The 20,348-nt window shown below is 43.1% G+C and overlaps 1 protein-coding gene and 1 pseudogene across 7 annotated transcripts in view; both read left to right on the top strand.

Moving 5' to 3' along the window:
• CSGALNACT1 (chondroitin sulfate N-acetylgalactosaminyltransferase 1) overlaps positions 1 to 20,348 on the top strand; it is a 365,212-nt gene that overhangs the window by 262,401 nt on the left and 82,463 nt on the right. The gene's annotated exons all lie outside the window — the stretch shown is intronic.
• LOC108526444 (splicing factor, proline- and glutamine-rich pseudogene) lies at positions 3,675 to 7,737 on the top strand (annotated as a pseudogene).

Below are 20,348 nucleotides of genomic sequence, written 5' to 3'. Positions count from 1 at the left end.
AAAGGTTCTACGTAGCTTTTGGTAGTTTACCCTTTCTTTCTTTTTTTTTTTTTTTTTGAGATGCAGTCTCACTCTGTGACCCAGGTTGGTTCAATCTCAGCTCACTGCAACCTCCATCTCCCTGGTTCAGGGGATTCTCCTGCCTCAGTCTCCTGAGCAGGTGGGACTGCAGGCTCACGCCATTATGCTTGGCTAATTTTTGTACTTTTAGTAGAGATGGGCTTTCACCATGTCGGCCAGGCTAATCGCGAACTCCTGATCTCAAGTGATCAGCCTATCTCAGCCTCCCAAAGTGCTGGGATTACAGGTGCGAGCCATTGCGCCCGGCCTCTGCCTGTATGCCTTTTATCCTGGGAGGACACTTCATTCCTCTCCTCTGGAGGTTACAGCCCTTACCAGACAACTGAACCTGCCTGTGCCTTGATCTTGGACTTTCCGGCCTCCTTAACCGTGAGAAAATAAATTTCTGTTCTTTGTAAATAACCCAGCCTCAGGTCGTTTGTTGTAGCAGCACACAATGGACTAAGAGGGCACCCTGAGATATGTTTTAAAGCAAAGACACAGGGAGATAGCTATAAACACTTATTAGCAGGCTGTACAGTCAATGCCAACCTCCTGATACTCTACAACAAACACCTCACAGGGATAGTGAGTTTCTTACTTCACTTGTTGTGGTGTATCACTAAGTAGTCTCTAAGGAATGCTCTGTGACCACTTTGCTAAAGCTTCTCTGGATGAATCAAATAGAATTTCAGGTCCTGCCTGCGCGCTTGGTGAGCAGTGTGCTGGGGATGTTAGGAGACAGGAAGTGGGTCCTTATGTCAGTGTGCCATTTCAGTGATAGCAACTTTGTGACTTGCAGTGCAAATCATAAAACAGCCTTTCAGGTGCATTCTGGACATTTGAGAGGTATCCAGACATCTTGGTGCAGAAATAAGGAAGAGTGGGGATTCTCCATAGTAGTGGGTCTCACTTGCATTTGGGGTGTAGTGGGAGGAGACTCACAGGCAGGACAGTAAAAGGACATCAGAGTCTGAGTTAGGGTTGGGAACTCTGAGCCAGCATCCCCAGGGAAGCCGGGGTGGCAGAACCAGGGTCCTCCTCACTACCATCATTTCACTGTGTTCTGAAACAACCCAGTGGTTTATTCTCCATTGTGGAATAGGCCTGTGTGATATGAGGTTCCTCTCTCACCAGGCCCCTTTATCCTTTTACTGCTCTCAAATATCTCCATGCGTTTGTTGATGCTTTAAGTCCCTATAAGGAAGGATAAATGCTTTTCATTCCAAAATTAGAGATAAGAGACTTAAATGCAAATACATGGCTTGAGGCTATACTTGGTAGAATGAATCCCTCCTTGTGGTGATGGTGAGAAAAGAGTAGCCCAGTCTTGGATTTCTAGCAACTGCCAGGAATCCAGCCCCCAGACCTCCCGTCAGGATCCTGCAACCCAAAGAGCCCCATGCTAGAATTAATGTTCATCTGTCTCAGAATTGACATTCTTAATAGTGTTTAAGGGGCCCCACATTTTCATTTTGCACTGGGCCCTGTAAACTGTGTAGCTGGTCCGACCTCCAAGGTGGAGGGGACAGAAGGAAGAGGTCAAGGAAAAGGAATATTGAATTATGAGTCTAACAGTACATTCCTGATACCTTTGCTGAGGACCAGCTCTGTTGACCATGAAGTGGGGCAGATGGAGCCTGTGCACAGAGCATTTTGTTGCAACTGCAGAAACTGGCAAATCTGGCCTTGCATTGTGGTGATTTTCCTGTTAACTGTATTATCCTTATTCAAAACAATTTAGTTCCCAGGGAAAAAACATTCATTGTTTGTTTGTTTTTATTATTTATTTATTTTTGGCCGGAAAGTTGCACTCATTCACCATACATTACGTGAGTGCTCACTATGTTCCAAAAACTGTGTTAGGCCCCAAACACACAAAGCTGAATCAGCAAGACTGCAAGAATTTTGCAGCCTGATGGTAGATGTAGACACTTATGATATCATATGGTAAATGCTATGATAGAGATATGTCTTGGAGATTTTGTGACTATAATGAAGGGGCATCTACCCAAGCCCAGAATATAGGACAGGCTTCCTAGAAGAGATGGGTGAGTCAGAGGATTTGGGGGTTTCTAATTTTGTTTTGTTTGTTTTTGAGACAGGGTCTCACTCTGTTGCTCAGGCTGGTGTGCAGTGGCACAATCATGGCTCATTGCAGCCTCAATTTCCTGGGCTCAAGTGATTCCCTCACCTTGGCCTTCGGAGCAGCTGAGCTACAGATGTACACCACCATGCCCAACTAATTTTTTAAACATCTGTATATAGATGGAGTCTCACAGTATTTCCCAGGCTGGTCTTGAGCTCCTGGCCTCAAGTGATCCTCCTGCCTTGGCATCCCAAAGCATTGAGATTACAGGCATGAGCCACTGCATCTGGCCCTTTTTGTTTGCTTAATGGAGATATCACTATTTTTCCTGGCTTATGTTTCCTGTTAAGAATATGTTATGAGAGACAATTTGTGATGTTATGGGAGGTCAAAGATGAAGGAACTTGAGTTTATCTGGAGTGGTCAGAAAGGCTTAGGGGAAAGAGGAGTTCTGGCTGGGTTGTACACAAATTGGAAGGACATGTGTTCTGTGTGAGTTGAAGCTGGTGTAGGCTTAGAAGGGGAGATGGGCAGGCAAAGAGCCGCCTGCACATGAATGATGCAGTCCCATTAGTATGGCAGGCACTGCTGCTCATCCTCTCCCATCTCACCTGTGTTGGGTAGGAGGCATTGTTGGGAAAGGATGGAAGTTTTTTAATCAGCATCCCAGTTTTTCCTCAGTTACAGTTGTGGATGTGGTTCTGCACCGAGGCTTAATCAACATGTGTGTTTGGGGCTAGAAAAGGAGGAGAAAGCCAGGTCTCATGCTTGAAAGACCTGGTAACCTGCCTCAGGTAGGAGACAGAACTGTGAATTGTGAACCGTCAATTCTGAGACAGGTCTCAGTTAATTTAGAAAGTTTATTTTGCCACAGTTGTGGATGCGCGCCCGTTGACACAGCCTGAGGAGGTTCTCGTGACATGTGCCCAAGGTGGTCAGGGCATGGTTTGGTTTTATACATTTTAGGGAGACATGAGACATCATTCAACATATGTAGGATGAACATTAGTTCGATCTGGAAAGACAGGACAACTCAAAGCAAAGGTGGTAAGACTCAAAGCGGGGAGGGGCCTTCCAGGTCTTACGTATGTAAGAGATAAATGGTTGTGTTCTTTTGGGTTTCTCATTAGCCTCTCCAAAGTAGGCAATCAGATATGCATTTATCTCAGGGAGCAGCGGGGTGACTTTGAATAGGTTGGGAGGCAGGCTGGCTCTGAGCAGTTCACAGCTTGACTTTTCTCTTTAGCTTAGTGATTTGGGGGCCCGAGGATTTATTTTCCTTTCACAGAATGATCTAGGATTCAGTGGAGGAAACTGACCCTTGTCGCAGGGAGCTTCAGAATTGGTGGCTGGATGCTCACTACCTGGTCAGGGAAGATGTTGGGGGAGGCGGGACCTGTGTTGGGCTTGAAGGGTGAAAGGGCTTTACTGGTGAGGAAGTGAGAAGGGCAGCAGAGGGCGGGGTGCCAGAAAGTAGACTGATTAAGGAATAGGATTCTGGTGTAGGATTTGGGATGAGATCAGCATGACCAGCAAGCAGTACCCAGAGTCACTTGGGAATGTACATCACGAGTGCTCAGGAATCCTCTAGATCTGGAGAGAATTATAGTTTAAAAGTTCTTCCTTCCTAGGAGGCAGTGAGCTCAGCTTTTGGGTTCCAAAGAGCCCCTTGCCCCCTCCTGTTTGCTGTGGTTACCTGGTGCCCAAGGAATTGCAGCATCCTGGAGATCCCGGCAGTCAGTGGGTATTCCTGAGGTTGATGCAGCTGATCTTGTGTCTGTGTGTCAAGCCCTATTTCCAACATTTCACTAGCACTATCAGATTTAATCCCCTCTTCTACCAGTGAGGTGGACACTTGCATTATCTCCACTTTGTCTATGTGTAATAGGAAGTTCAAATCAGTTAACTAACATTTCTGTGGTTCCCTTGCTCAGTGACAGAACCAAGATGGGAAAGCTGTCTCTGCTCTCTGCCTTAGATCTCAGCCACCACTGTGCCATCTCTTATGCTCTGAAGGTCTCTGAACAAATACACTCTTTTCTGGTATCAGAATGATGTAGGGAAATCCTGTAAAAACACAACCAGCACTTGCAAACACCTTGGGGAGAGGTCCCACACTGGTGAGTTGTATACAACTTTCTTGGGAAGAAGTTTTGGTAGGAATAAAAGGAAAAGCATGCAGTCTTGGAGGAAACAAGCAGAAAGAGGCACAGGGAGAAGATGCTGAAGACGAATTTATTAACTTAATCAGGGGACGAACATGTGGTGTCCAGGAGCCTTTAGCAGGAAAAGCATTATTTGAACTCCTCAGACACTGCGTTCATTTTATTTTTTAGTTTTGTTTGTTTGTTTTGCCTCATCTTAGGTTTCTTACAATGCTGTGCTTGTTTCAGAGTCATTACAACATTATGGGCAAATGTGAACGAGTCAGGAGAAAATACTGAACTCAAAACACCTAGTTGATTAAGGTTACAGAGTGGGTTGGCTTGCTTGTCCGTTCCTTAAGCAAAGAGACAGGGTTTACAGTTCTGTGATATTCTCCAAAATATAATACTTATGTAAGTTTGGATTTTATATAAATCCACAGTATAGGCAGTCTTGGAAGACTCCACGATCTGGATGGACCTAATGTACTTTTTCAACTTCATTTCCTACCGCACCTTCCTAACCTTCTCCACCTGCTGCTGAATGATTATTCTTGTGCATGCCCTGACATTCCTACTCTGCAGAATCCTTCGTGGACAAAGCTCTGCTCCCAACTTGTGTGTGTCCAATGTTATTATACATTCCGTTTTCCTGTGAAGTCTTTTTGGATGCTTCCAACTGGGAGTCCCCTCTCATTCTTCTCAAGATAGTACATTGTGCTTGCAGGTACTTCTCATTTCTCTCTCTAGTCTTAGAGCTCTTCACTCAGACTTACCTAGTCTTCACTGATAACTTCTATCAGCAGTAGTTGAAAACAGTAGGTTTTTCTGTTCGATAATTGCATGGCCTTCACAGCAACCTTTGCATTTCATATTATCCCAGGTTTGAGCTGAGCTAAGTAAGATTTCAAGAAATATAGCTCCTCAGGGTGCTGCTGCTGCTGGTCAGTGGAAGAGCCTGCTCTCCTGACTCTTACTGCCCTTTCTAGGCGGTTCATTCCTTGAGCGCAGTATCCAAGTCTCCTTCAGCAGTCGGCCCCCATACTCCTGTGCAATAAATCAGTATATCTGAAATTGCTCAAAACCTCTTGGGAGAAAAGTTTAGGCCTGTGTCATCCGCCATTTTGTGTAAAGCAAGGTGGCCTCCTCATTTCCTGAGCGTCTTCTTTGCTTCTGCCTCGACCGCCCCTTGACCACAGGCGTGTCTTGGAATAGGCTCTGGATTCGCGGCCGTGGCGGCCTCCATGATTTCCGTTCCCGCCGCCCGGCCCGGGGCCTCCACCAGAACCGTGGCCCCATGGGTCCCGGCCGGGGCAGAGCCGTCCCACGCCTCCAATCCCGCCACTGCCTCCACACCAGCAGCAGCAGCGGCAGCAGCCACCGCGACAGCATTTATCACCGTATCCACAGCCGCAGCAGCGCGCCGGCCCCAGGACTCTTCCAAGCCTGTGTGGTTGCTCACGAACCCGCCCCGCTCCCCGAGTAGCCACTGGTTTCCAGCTCGGCCCCGCCCACCACTCCCCTAAACTATGGGGCCCCGCCAGGGTTTGGGCCAGGCCAGACCCTGCTGCCCACAGTCACCTCACTTCAGCCGCCCAGTGGGCGCCGCCACCCAGCCGGATCTCCACCATTGCTCCTCAGGCCGGAGACCCCTGGGTCGGGGGACCTAAGCAGAGCCCAGGCCTGGGCGGTCCCAAGGGTGGCAAAATGTCTGGCGGGCCACAGCCAGGTGGTGGTCTGGGCCTAAGCACTCCTGGTGGCCACCCCAAGGCTGCCATCGAAGCAGCAGGGAGCCCTGCGGGGGCCGCCAGCACCACCAGGTACTCGAGAAGATGATCTCAGGTGTTGGAGGGGTTTGCAGCAAACTTGTCTCTCTTGAGGAAGCCTAGAGAGAAAACGTATACACAGCGATGTCTGTTGTGTGTTGGGAATCTACCTGCTGATATCACAGAGGACGAATTCAAAAGACTATTTGCTAAATATGGAGACCCAGGAGAAGTTTTTGTCAACAAAGGCAAAGAATCCGGGTTTATTAAGCTTGAATCCAGAGCTTTGGCTGAAATTGTCAAAGTTGAAGTTGATGATGTGCCCATCAGACACAAGATGTGCCCAAAGACAACTTCCAGTTCTCTTTGCTACAGATGCTGCTGCATTTCTGTTCGTAATCTTGCATCTTGTGTTTCCAATGAACTGTTGGAAGAAGCCTTTAGCCAGTTTGGTCCTATTGAAAGGGCTGTTGTAATTGTGGATGATCGTGGAAGTTCTACAGGGAAAGGTATTGTTGAATGTGCTGCTTTTTTTTTTTTTTTTTTTTTTTTTTTGAGAGGGAGTCTCGCTCTGTCGCTCAGGCTGGAGTGCAGTGGCGCGATCTCGGCTCACTGCAAGCTCCGCCTCCCGGTTTCACGCCATTCTCTTGCCTCAGCCTCCCGAGTAGCTGGGACTACAGGCACGTGCCACCAGGAATGGCTAATTTTTTGTAATTAGTAGAGACAGGGTTTCACCGTGTTAGCCAGGGTGGTCTCGATCTCCGGACCTCGTGATCCACCTGCCTCAGCCTCGCAAAGAGTTTGGGTTACAGGCGTGAGCTGCCACGCCCAGCCTTGAATTTGCTTCTAAACCAGCAGCAAGGAAGGCATTTTAATGATGCCGTGAAGGTGTTTTCTTGCTGACAGCAACTCTTCCAGTCATTGTGGAACCACTGAAAGAACTAGACGATGAAGATGGTCTTCCTGAAAAACTTGCGTGGAAGAAACCAGTGCATCAAAGAGCGAAACGCCTCCTCCTTTTGCCCAGCATGGCACGTTTGAGTATGAATATTCTCAGAGATGGAAGTCCTTGGATGAAATGGAGAAACAGCAAAGGGAACAAGTTGAAAAAACCATGAAGGATGCAAAAGACAAATTGGAAAGTGAAATGGAAGATAGCTATCATGAATATCAGGCAAACTTTTGCTCCAAGATCTCATGAGATGACAGGAAAAATTAAACCACATGGAATAACTTCACAATCAAGGAATACAGAAATGTAAAGAAATGCAACTGAGGCAAGAGGAGGAACGATGTAGAAGAGGAAGAGATGATGATTCATCCACGTGAGATGGAAGAACAAATGAGGTGCCAAAGAGGAAAGTTAGAGCCGAATGGGCTACGTGGATCCAAGAGAAAGAGACATGAGAAAAGATGGCAGAGGAGCATTGAACATGGGAGATCCCTATGGTTCAGGAGGCCAGAAATTTCCATCTCTAGGTGGTCGTGGTGGCATGGGTTATGAAGCTAATCCTGGAGTTCTACCAGCAACCGTGAGTGGTCCCATGATGGGAAGTGACATGCCTACTGAGCTCTTTGGGTAGAGAGTTGCGGGGCCTGTGGGTGGACAGGGTCCTAGAGGAATGGGCCAGGATATGGTAGAGTGAGAGAAGAATACAAAGGCCCAAACAAAACCTGAATTTAGATGTGGTATCTAGGCTTTCATTCCAGTTTGTTTGTCTTTTGTTTAGATATGAATCTTTTAAATTCTTGCATTTTAGTAAGAAAGTTACTTTTTTATGGATGTTAGCAGTTTATTGACCTAATATTTGTAAATGGTCTATTTGGGCAGGTAAAATTATGCAGTGTTGGAAACAGGATAATTTTTTTTGTTTTATTTCCTTTTCTTTTCTTTTGGCTCTATACTGTCCTTCAAGTTATGGCAGTGTACCTTGTTCCACTAAATTTCCAAAGTGTACCAGTTTTTTTTTCCTGTGCTTCAAATAAATAGAAAATGGTTACTAAAAAGTTTATATAAAATCCTAGATAAATACAATACTCCTTACAAATTTGTCTCATCTTGTAATTTCATTGTAAATTGTTTGGATTGGAGGCTAGTGTCTACAGAAGTGATACTATAGATAGTACCTGGGCTCCTGGGATAAACCTCAAAGCCGATTTAAAATTCAAACTGAAGAACACAAATGCAAGAGGTTGAGAATAAGTGAGTGTGGAGAGTAATTTCTTTAGAAAGTTTTCTTCTTCTGTCCTAGGCATCACTAGTACATTCTCAATGTAGTTGCTAACACTAAAGCCACTTAAGGATGTTTTATTTTTTAATAATTTTAGAATTATAGAAGAGATGCAACAATAGTACAGAAAGTTCCATATACCTTTAATCCAGCTGCTCGTAATGCCAACATTTTACGTAATCGTGGTACAAATGATCAAAACTAGGAAAATAACATTGGGGCAATATGATTAACTAAATTATGCCTAGGCTTTGTTTTGTATTTCTCGTACTGAATTTCTTAGATCTGTAGTCTCCAAGTTTCTTAGATCTATGGTATAGTGTCTTTCATTCATTTGGGGAAATTCTGAGCTGGTAATTCTTCAAATATTTCTTTGCCTTGTTCCTTCTGTCTTCTTTTGGAATTCCAGCTATGTGTGTGTCGTAGTGCTTAGCATTGTCTCATAGCTCTCGGGTATTCTGTTTCTCTGTTTGCACCATTTTTCTCCTTAAGTTGGGTAATTTTAATTGACCCACCTCAAATTAACTGTTGTTTCCTTGGCAGAGACATCTCTGCTAATGAACCCATTAAAAGGTTATTTTTGTTTGTTTGTGTTTGTTTTTGAGACAGAGTCTTGCTCTGTTGCCCAGGCTGGAGTACAATGGCATGATCTCTGCTCGCTGTAGTCTCTGCCTCCCAGGTTCAAGCAATTCTCCTGACTCAGCCTCTGCAGTAGCAGGGGTTACAGGTGTGCCACCCTGCCTGGCTAATCTTTGTATTTTTAGTGGAGGCAAGGTTTCACCATGTTGACCAGGCCAGTCAGGTCAAACTCCTGACCTCAAGTGATCTGCACGTCCCAGCTTCCCAAAGTGCTTGGATTACAGGTGTGGGTCACCGTACCCGGCCCCATTAAAAGATTTCTGTAGGTTGCTCTTACTGTATTTTTTTTCTAGCATTTCCATGTGATTCTTATTTCCATCCCTATGCAGAAGTGACCCATATACTTTTTGTCCACTTTTCCATTAGAGCCTTTAACAGATTATTCATGTTTGTTTTAAATTCTCTGTCAGATAGCTCCAGCATCTGTATCATACCTGAGTCTGGTTCTGATGATTGCTTTGTGTCTTGATGTGGTCGGGGGAGGTAGGGGATGAGTAGGAGCTGGGCTCAGGAGCTGGGCTGGGTTTGAGGTTTGTTGTTGCTATAATTACCACAGACTTCAAATCCCTTTTGAGATACCTTGTGTTTAGGATAGAGGTTGTTTTGCCTGAGTACTGTCTGTCCACCCCTACAATTGAGGTCTCCTCATTGCTCTGCACTTCAGAGAAGGTCTCTGTACTTCTCTCCTCTCCCACTCTCAGCAGTATTCTGCTGTTTCTTGTTATTCACAGCTTGCCGGCTTAACTGTCTGTGCAGGGCAGGAGGGAAGTGGGGTTGTCTCTGATTTGTCTGATAAAATCTCAGTCCTAGGCAGGTACCATGTCACTGGGTCTTAGGGTATTTTCCTGGCCTACCTCAGCCTTCCTCAGCTGCACTTAGTTTTCACCAGTTCGCTAAGGTGAGAATATTTGTTGATCTTCCCCCACCAGTAAGGTTTTTGCTCCATAGAGTGGAGGCAGGATGGGGAGGGTCCAGGAAGAGTGTTTTGCCCCTCCCAGGGAGCTGCTGTCCCCTCCCGCTTGCTGCACGGCATGGTCAGTGTCCTAAGGTTCTTTCTGATCATTTTTATGAGCATCCAATGGGGTTCCTGGAGAAAAAGCCCGCAAAAGGAAGTTCCACTTTTTGGAACCACAGAGGGCTTCACTGCCCTACTCATCTGCACTGAGCCTTGCTTATGTCATTGATTTCCTTTTACCATTAGCCAAGTGCATCTGCCCCACTAAGCAAGGGCTCATGTCTCTTTTCTCCCTGCCAGAACCTGTGACTTCTCAGATTTTGAGCCAGCTGTTTGCTCTGTGACTTCAGGTCTCGACTAAGTTCCAAAAAAGTCTTGCATTTGAAGGTCATGTGGTTCTTTTTCATGATAAGGGATGCATCTTTCAGCTCGTTATATCCTGAAGCAGAAAGAGTCTGAAACTCCTTTATAAAATCATACTTTAAAACCTATTGATTAGTGTGTCTACTTACACTGCTCTACAAATCAATAACGTCTTCCCACAACCTCACGACCTAGTTCCGACTACCACGCAGAGTACCACAGCTTAAAAGAACTGAAGTGTGTTGTTTTTACTCATGAGTGGGAATGTTGTGGTAACACCCCAAATCTGGAAGTCCATTATTACAAGATTTACTTTTGAATGAAAGCCTCAGATCCCATGATCTGATCTGTGTTCTATGGTGATGATTTAAATAAATGGCTTTCTTTTTAAAAACCCTATCTTGTACCAGATTCATATTCTTTAAGTTTTAATGTTATACGTGGGGTTGGGTCCTTGGATTTCCTCTCTCAAATGCCATATTATCTTAAAAAGTAAAGCTATTCTTACTGTGGAAATTTGTATTAACAAGCAAATTACTCCAAATTGGTGGTGTTGAGTCAGCCCCCTCTTCCTCATTGCCAGAATATGGGGTCATTATTTTCCGTTCTTTCTTCCTTTCACTTTAGTCAATCTAGAACCCCTTTTACCCCATTCCAGTTTTGACACAAGTCCTATGTTAGCTGGAGTAGGGGAGTTAAAGTGGGTATTGCTTGGAGAGGTAGAGGTAATTACTTGTTCCCTCCAAAACTGTCCACCTTTTCCCTATATTTCCCTTCCTCCTGCAGGCCTGGAGATAGTGCTGGCTGAAGTGTCCCCTGCTGTTCTCTTTATTATCACCTCACACAAACCCTTGATTCAGAAATAAAGCCAAGACTTGAAACCCTGAGGAGGCTACACATTCTCTTCCAGATCTTGTCATGCTCCTTTCTCTGGCATACTTCCTCTGCCAGTCAGTAGCTTCTGCTTCCTTTGCTTCTCTGCACCCATCCTTGCCATCTGGAGCGTGTGCCCTAAGGACCCATTAGTAGTGACGTAGAGCTCCCTTCTCTCCAGCCTCCTCCCTGTCATGTGGGGAGGGATAGTACCTCTCTCACTGATCCCTGCGAGATGTCTTTCTGACTTTCAAAGTGAGAAATGTGAATGGATTTCACAGTTACACCCCTGGGTCAATGTATATAGCCCTATAAATGCCGTACTGCAGGCATACGATGGGTTAGAGGTTTTTATGGGCTGGTCTGAGGACTTCACCACAACAGACAATACTGTTTCTGTGCTTTCTGAGTAACTTACAAATGAACATTGGAATAGGACCCAAATGAACATTGGAATAGGACCCATTTGTAAATAGAGGACTGCCTCCCTGTATTTCCTGGCATTGTAAATTTCACTGTCAGAAGCTTCCAGTGTTTCTTTCTCTGCACCATAACTCAGAATCAATCTGATTTACCTAAAGAAAGGGAACATATGGATGGCCCTGATGAGGTTATTTTGATTGTAAGCAAGAGATACAGTCTAGGAAGCATCCTTCCTCCCTCTCCATCTGTTTCCATTGAGATTGCTTATCAGAAGTCAACATTCGTGGAGACATTTGGGCTTGTACTTGGGAGTGAGTATCTGCTGAACCTTTGCCCACATGATTTTATTCCCATTACATCTTACATAGGAGCTGAGGTGGGAGAGGGTTAAACACGAGAAGAGGGCTCCATCATCGAAATGCCTGCCTAAATCCTGCCTGGCCCTCCTGCTGACCCCCATTTTCTGTCTTTACTATGAACATAGGGTGGAGGGAAGAAATGGACTTTCCAACCTTGGAGTGTTCCATCTGCTTTCTCTATGCTATGGAAAATGCAGCTCTCAGAGGTGACTTCATCTGAAAGTTTCTGTAGGCAGGGTTCTGACTGTAAAGAACAGAACCAGAGGAAATTAAATTGCAGGAGTAAGTACTTAGGTTAAGTGCAACTCAAAATTTTGTAGTTTGTTAAGTATAGGAATAGATGTGTAATGGGACACAGTGAGATTTATGCTTGAGGTTGTTTAAGACTTGGATATTCAGTGCTCTTTGTTCATTGGATGTGCCTTAGGTATTCTCAGTGCTGGAGATGGACAGAGTTAGACAATATAGTCGCTGCCCCTCACAAATTCCAGAGCCCAAATGGAGGGGCACCCATGTACACAGGTAACAACAGCACAGGATCATATATTAAACAAGTGTACAGGTCAGAGAATTGGCCATGGGGTGGAATGATCAGGAAGGGCATCACAGGGAAGGCTACTCTTGAGCATGTTTTGAAAGATGAGTAAGAATTGGTTCAGGCCAAGGATGTGTGTGTGTGTTGTGGAGGAGGGGAGTGTTTTAGGAGCAGGAATAACTAACATGGGCAAAACATGGATGTGTGTACAACTGGTCTATCTGGAGATCCACAGGTAACAAGATGGTGCTGGAGCATCAAGGAGGAGCATAATAGGTTTAGGTAGAAGGAGGGGGCATGGCAAGGTGATAAACCTGAAGAATTAATCAGGGCCAAGACTACTGTGCATTTTGTATGCTACCTAAGTGTAGGTTACTCAATGGTCTGTTGATCATTTTAAATGTCATAGTTAGATTTGCGTTCTAGCTGGGTCACTCTGATAGCAGGATAGAGGGTTAGATTGGAGGCAGGTTTGGAAAATAGTTTGGCAGTTCCTCAAAATGTTAAACACAGAGTAGCCATATGACCTGCAGTTCCACTTCTAGATTTGTGTGTGTATATGTGTGTGTGTGTGTGTGTGTGTGTATATATATATACACACACACACACACACATATATATACTGATGAGAAATGAAAACACACATTCACTTAAAAACTCATATGTGAATATTCATAGTAGCTTTGTTCATAATAGCCAAAAGGTGGAAACAACTCACATGTCCATCAGTGGATGGATCAATAAACAGAATGTGGCATTGCACACAATAGAAGATTATTTGGCCATAGAAAGAAATGAATTACTGATAACATGCTGCAGCATAAATGGTCCTTGAGAACATTACATCAAGTTAAAAACCAGATGTCAAAGACTACATGTCCTATAATTCCGTGTCTGTGAAATGTCCAGGACAGGCAAATCAGTAGAGACAGAGAGTAGACTAGTGTTTGCCTAGGGTTCTGGGGGTTGGAGGGGTTGGTGGAGATGGGAAGTGACTACAAATAGTTATAGTTTCTTTTGGAAAAGATGCAATAATCTCTAAAAATAGATTGTGGTGATGGTTGCACAAACCTGGAAACGCATACAAAAATTAGCTTGTCTACTTTAAAGGGGTGAATTGTGTGGCATGTGAATTTTATCTCAATCAATAAATAACACAATCTCTGTCCTCAAAAAAAAAAAAAAAAACAACAACAAAAAAGTGGAAACTGGGAGACTAATGAAAAGGCTTTAAAAATAGTTGAGGTGACTGAAGAGCTCCTGGGCGGAGGCTGTTGCTGTGAAATAGAAGGTTGGGGAAGGCTGAATGTGTTCAGGAGAGAGTAATTCTTTAGCTTTAATCTAGTATCTTGGGCTCTTCCATAGACATTTCACAAGAGTGTTTAATAAAGAAGCTATTACAAGCATATTTACAGATAAGTACTTTTTCCAAAAGAGAATTTAAGGCAGCTACCGAATTTATTGATGTCAGTTCTCTGTCTCACTTACGTAAGTGCTTGATCATAACCTTCTCATGGAAGACACAAACATGCCATACAATGGGCAGCAGAGTCAGGGCACAGGCTAAAAGAAAGAAGACCTAAATCTTATTTTTACTATAAGATTAGTTTAACAGACAAAACTATGAAAAATCTGTTCATATTATTTCTGATCATGGTCAACAGATTACTATGAAGATGAATTTTCAGTTTGGGAATAATTTTTCAAAAGTGTTATCAGTAGTTTGAGGCACATTATGCCATTGCTAGGGCGATGGCTGTGGGCCAGTGGCATGGACCAGCAAGAGCAGAATGTGGCTGGGCTTCCAACTGGTGTTGAATGGAACATGCTCTTATCCTGAAAGCCTTGAGGGCAAAATCTACGTCAGACTGGGGTATCGGACATGACCCAGGTGAGGCTTGGCCTGGGTTGGCAGGCTGGCTCCAGCAGGGTGGATGCCACAGAGTTTAAGAGGACATGAGTTGAGGTTTGAAGTTCATACTAGGCATTAGTAAAAAGGCAGAAAATGCGAACTGCATTAGCAGACCAGGAGCAGCGTGCAGGCAACAGAAGAGGTAGATGAAATTTACCACCCTGGGATAATTACTCAACAAACATTCACCAAATGTCTACTACATCCTAGGTGTAGCTCAGCAGTATGCTGTTTGATTTCACCATGAGGGTTTCAACCAAATGTCTACTACGTCCCAGGCATAGCCCAGCAGTATGCTGGTTGATCTCACCGTGAGAGCTGTGTGCTTTTGACCTTAGATATGTGCTTCTCTGAAAAGAAGAGCCTTCTTGCATATAGTTAGCATTTTGTTACTTAAATCCTGTAAATTTTTAGACAGTTTCCAAAGGATTCTCACTAGTTTCCAATGTTCCCATAAGCTGCAGTGTAAACACATTTTTCATTTTCAAGTTCATGGCTGAACCTACTTAAGTTATGAATATGTTTATGGTCAATAAATAGAGCTTATTAATAGCACAGAGTGTACTTTGGCCTTCCATCCATGTTTAAAGAAATCATTAATCTCTGTAACCTCTACCCACATACTAAATTGCACTGGAATGCTTGAAAAATTGCTAATTCTATGGACTCATGTAAAGTGTATGGAATGTAAATGTATATCTTAGTACTCTCGAATTATGTACCAAATTTATTCTGAATCAGTTGTGTCCTTTAAGTCCTATACAATTACTGTACAACATCGAAACACATATGAAGTGCTAAGAGTGAAATGTAAAAAGACCTTGCTTTATTTGGTTCAAGATGCATATGAGCATGACATAAATTATTGCTGAAACTTAAACCCAAGCAAACATCATGAAAGATACATGAGTGAAAGATGAACGGATCGTGAAAGAGATACAGACAGCTGATATACAAATAAAAAACTATTTTTTTCTTACCTAATAGAGAAAATTTAAAACAAATGTAAAATACAAATTTTCACCATTTTATAAATGGCACATATTGTTAGGGGCAGGTGAAACGAAAATTTATATTTAGTATTAAGAGCATAAACTGTTTCTGTCATTCTGTAAAGTAATTTGTATCAGGATCCTTCAAAATATTCATGCCTTTTTCCAGTATTTTCATTTCTGAAAGCTGATTCTCAGAAATGGCCATGAATATTTATATCATAGAAGTATTTATCATAATGAAAAATGAGAAGCAATTTACATGTCTAACAATAGGAGACTGGTTAAATTATGCAGTATCCGTATAGTAGAATATTGCACGGTAAACAAACATCATTTATTCAGTAAATATTAATATAGGACAAAGGTTTGTTATGAGAAAAACTATCATTTTAATTGTGAAAATAATTATAAAGTTTATAGCTATGTAAAGAAAAAAGATTGAGGGGACGAAAACACTGTAGCAAAGCATTGTTTTTTTTTTCCTGAGTGGTAGAATTATGAGTGATGCTGTGTTTTCCAGATATTTTATTTGGAAATTCTGTTGCTGTTACACTTTGCAATAAGATATGGCAATGCTTGAATCCTGTTGACATGACTAAAAAATAAATTAGCGTTTGGCTCTAAACATGACAGAATAGGGTAATTGAAACAGACACAGGATTCGAGTTGGTAGTTTCGGGGGACTTCCTTCCTGCTGCGCAGGAATCACCTGGAGAATCCAGAAGAGAAAAATAAAATTACAGGTAACTTCTAGGTTTCAGTCAGTCTTTATCCTAAATCCCAAGACTGGAGCAGGCACCCATAAAGTTGAGGTTGTTTTGGGGAAGGAGATGATGGGCCCTGGGAAGAAGTTTGAGCAAAGCCTCCTTGTGTCCTGGGCTCCATTTCTGCATTGTGATGGAGACTACAGGTGTCCAAGCTGGAGAGAACCAATCAGCATAGAGCGCTAAGCTGGTGTGGATTTACCAGTTGGCTCTGCAGAAAAGGTAGTTTCGCATGCTCCTGGCCCCTAAGCAACAGTTTGGTGCAACCAGAGGCTCTGGTGTTCTCCATCAGAGTCCCTTTCCTGGTGGCATCTTATGATGCTTTCTTTTTTCCCCTTCCCAGTACTCCTAAGAGATGAACAGGAGTTTTCAAGGACAAGAGGAAAGAAAACAAAACACCTCTTCTTCGTTCCCTTGAAGAAAGACCCTACTGTCAAAAGTGCCTTTTTTTAAGAAGCCTGTCTCTCTCTTTTCCTTTCTTTCCCAAAATACTGTTTTACAGTCAGTCTGTGAAAACCAGTGTGAGTCGCAGCAGCAGCTTCTCGTGTGCAGCCTTCCATCTGTAGCTTGGTCTGAATTATGTGCCGTATATTTAGAATGTCTAAATTAGTGATGTTCCATGTGCTATTTAAAGAGGAGCTGGGAAGTAGGGGGAAGATCAGGGCCATTGATCAGGATTGTCTTCTGAATGTTGCTGGCTGTTATCCTCAAATCCCAGAGTTAGAAATACTTGGGGGCCATCAAGAGAACAGATGGTCCAGGAAGGCACCTGGCCCATGTGGTCATTAGTCCACGGAGGCAATTGGTCATTTTCTGAGCTTGGAGCAGAATTTTGCTTCTGTTGGTGCCATTCAAGATATAGAAGGAGACTTTGGTTAGAACACATAGGGCTAGAAAATGTGTGTAAACGTATCATCCCAGCTGATAGATATCAGCCCAGCTTGGCTTACCTAACAAAAGGTTCCTAACAAAGAAGTTGAAGGAGAGATTTTTGGTTTTAATTTAAAATTGGGGACACTCAGCTATGTTTAACAGGGCTAAGGAAAGATGTCATTGTCAAGACAGCCAGTGAAAAGACAATATGGGACGCTCGATGGTGCAAAGATTCCTTACGCTCCGTTTTCATACCATTTGTGTCCTGTGGTTGTTGATTAATTTATCAGGGTCTCCCCCTAGACTGAGATGAGGGACCATTTCTCATACCACTTTGTAGCCCTAATATGAAGCAGGTTGCCTGGTACATAAACATTGATTAAATGTTTGATGAGTGAATAAATGACATCACAGAGGGGATAGGAAGAAGACCACAGGTTGAGGGATTGGCCTCAGAAGGAGGAAAGAAAATGCTTCCTTTGAGACCAGAGGAAAGGATGGCTCTGCAGAGTGATAAGTACATTTTTGTTTGGTATTTTCCTTTGAGAGAGGGACTAAGAATTTAAAGTCTAACCATATAACAATAACCACCATAATTGGTAGTTGATAAACATGGGATAATAATGATTTCCTATGATGATTTCATTCTTCCCTATCTGTATTTTGATTTAACTCTTTAAAATAGAAGGGCAATTTATTTGTAGGTTTGGTGTTTCTGTTTAATAATCATACTGATTTTCTCATTGGATTCACTTTTCATCTTCTCTCTCTTCTAGGGACACTCTGTGTCTCACTAGGGACTCACAATACACTCTTTGTAATTAACCCTTCTTAGGTGCCCTGGTCTCCCCATCTCTCATCTCCATTTTCTACCTGTGGGAGATACATCTTTTGCCCTTCAAATGGGGGCCATTGTTTCTTCTTGGGCTTATTTGCACATAATAATAACAACTGCATATTATTAATTTTCAAGGATCCTGAGTGGATATAAAACAAAAACCCTTGGATTCTACTGTGACTCATGAGCAGGGAAAATTGATTAGACAATCCCATCCCGATGCTGTTGTCTTCTCTTCACTGTTGAACTGATTGTGTCAGATATATAGGGTTCTTAGCTTCTCTTCTCCTGAGTTTCTTTTTCTGTGAAACCGACATGATTAATATCTACCTCGTCAGATTGTTATAAGCTATAAATGGGTTGTTACACATCATTATAGCAGTGCCTGGCACAATAAATGTTAGTAATTATTACTGCTTTTGTTATTTGTTGATGGAAATTTGCGGAGAGCATTTTTATATCCCCAGAAATTTTTTACACGCCTTCCCTGGCTCTTCATACCCTTCTGAATAGCAGCTGATTTTCTCTGAGATACCATTAAGTAGTCATGGGTTCGTTTCCCTTTCTGGAATCATTTCCAAAACACTGCTTAATATAAACAAAATTATAAAAGTAAATACTGTTCAGTGAAGAAGGCTCTTCACAAAGTTAGAAATCTGATCTAACCCTATACTAATATTTATATGTTATATATATGTTATATATATGTATGTGTTTGTGTATATGTGTGTGTGTGTGTGTGTATTTGAGATGGAGTCTCACTCTGTTGCTCAGACTGGAGTGCATTGGCATGAGCTCAGCTCATTGCAGCCTCTGCCTCCCAGGTTCAAGCGATTGTCCTGCCTCAGCCTCCTGAGTAGCTGGGATTATAGGTGCATAACACCACACCCAGCTAAGTTTTGTATTTTTAGTACAGATGGAGTTTCACTTTGTTGGCCAGGCTGGTCTCAAACTCCTGACCTCAGGTGATCCACCCACCTCGTCCCCTCAAAGTCCTGGAATTACAGGCGTGAGACATCGCACCCAGCCTCCTGTGCTAATACTATGATTATCAGCAGTCACATGGCAAACACCCATAATATATTATTATTTTGTGTGCATACAGTATGTGACGTGAGAGGGTGTCTCTTGGGAGGTATATGATAAGAAGAATTTTGGATCTAGGGTTAATATCACTTCACAATTTTTTAGCATATGTTGAAATGAGAATTTTCATTCTCAGTTGATTCTTTGGGCTGCTGTGTTTCCATTCTAAACCCACAAGCCATCTTTGACTGGGGAGCTCAATGATTTCATGATACCTACAGCCCTTTTCTAATTAGAAATCCTATTAGAAGGTGGAAGGCATGGGAAGGATGTCTCAGTCTGCATGTGGAAAGACCCTTCTTTGTGAAGAACTACCATGAATAGCTGACGTGTACCCAGCACCTTAGCTGAAAGTGCAGGCAAGTGTGTAAGAGAGGTGGCTTTTTGGCTTTTGGAGTTTATCAACAGTTGAGTCTTTAAAAGCCTGACATTTTTCTTCTCCAGGATCTTACTTATTCTTCTTATTGACTTTCCATCCATTACATTAATAGCCACTAGATTCTAGTTTATCGGGCTCAGAGCTCATGTGTCTCATCCTTTGCAGTAGGTGCAGGTTCCATCATGGTGTTGACAAGTAGGCTGTGTCCTGGAACCTCCCTGTCATGGACACTGGGCAACCTGTGCTCTTTGAATCTGGAGCTGGTTTGATTAAGCATGAGCAGCAGTAAGAGAATGCGGCCTTTTATTTCCAGACACCATAGCTGCTGTTGGGAGGTGAAATGTTCTCATTTGGGTGTTGGTTGGAGTGAAATTGTTTGTCTTTTTAAAGCAATGCTGTGTTTTAGGATATTAACATGACAGATGAGTCTCTGGGGCAGAACGTGAGTAAATGTTAAAGCAAAAGCTTTCAGGATAAAATTTAAGCTCTTTAGAGTTGTCAGCATGAGAAAAAAATTGAGGCAATTCTTCAGAAGGGAAGCATTATATAAAAGCATGAGTTGGCACCTGAATGTAGGTTAAGTTTCTTCCCCAAAAATAACGGCTAAAGGATTTCTGTTTGCCTTGGCTTCCTAAGAGGACAGGTAGTAAATCCTGCTGTCCATTGACACAAGCATGAAAGAGTAGGTAGTCTTTTTGGTTACCTTTTCTCCGACTATTTTTGGGCAGCTACTGTGCACTAGGCACTGTCCCAGGCAATGGGGAACCAGGAGTGAAAATTCAGACAAAACCTGCATTGCAGGGCTTGTATTCTAGTTGAAGAGATGATAAACATAAACCTAAATAAGCAAATTCCATAGCGGAGTAAAGGGGATTCCCTTTAGAGGAACAATCAATGCGTTTAAGGGGACTGGGGGCTTCAGCAGAGGATAATACAATCTGACATAAGACAGTCAATGTAGGTCTCGTTGAGAAGGTGACATCAGAGCAGAAACTTGAAGAGAAAGAGGTAGCCAGCCATGCCTATACCTGGAGGCAGAGAGTTTCCAGATGGAAGGAACAGCT

The sequence above is a fragment of the Rhinopithecus bieti genome, unplaced genomic scaffold (genome assembly GCF_001698545.2).
Source record: "Rhinopithecus bieti isolate Rb0 unplaced genomic scaffold, ASM169854v2 scaffold_2888, whole genome shotgun sequence".
Classification (NCBI taxonomy): domain Eukaryota; kingdom Metazoa; phylum Chordata; class Mammalia; order Primates; family Cercopithecidae; genus Rhinopithecus; species Rhinopithecus bieti.
Note: the sequence above shows the minus strand (reverse complement) of the source record. Positions and strands in the feature narration are given on the sequence as shown.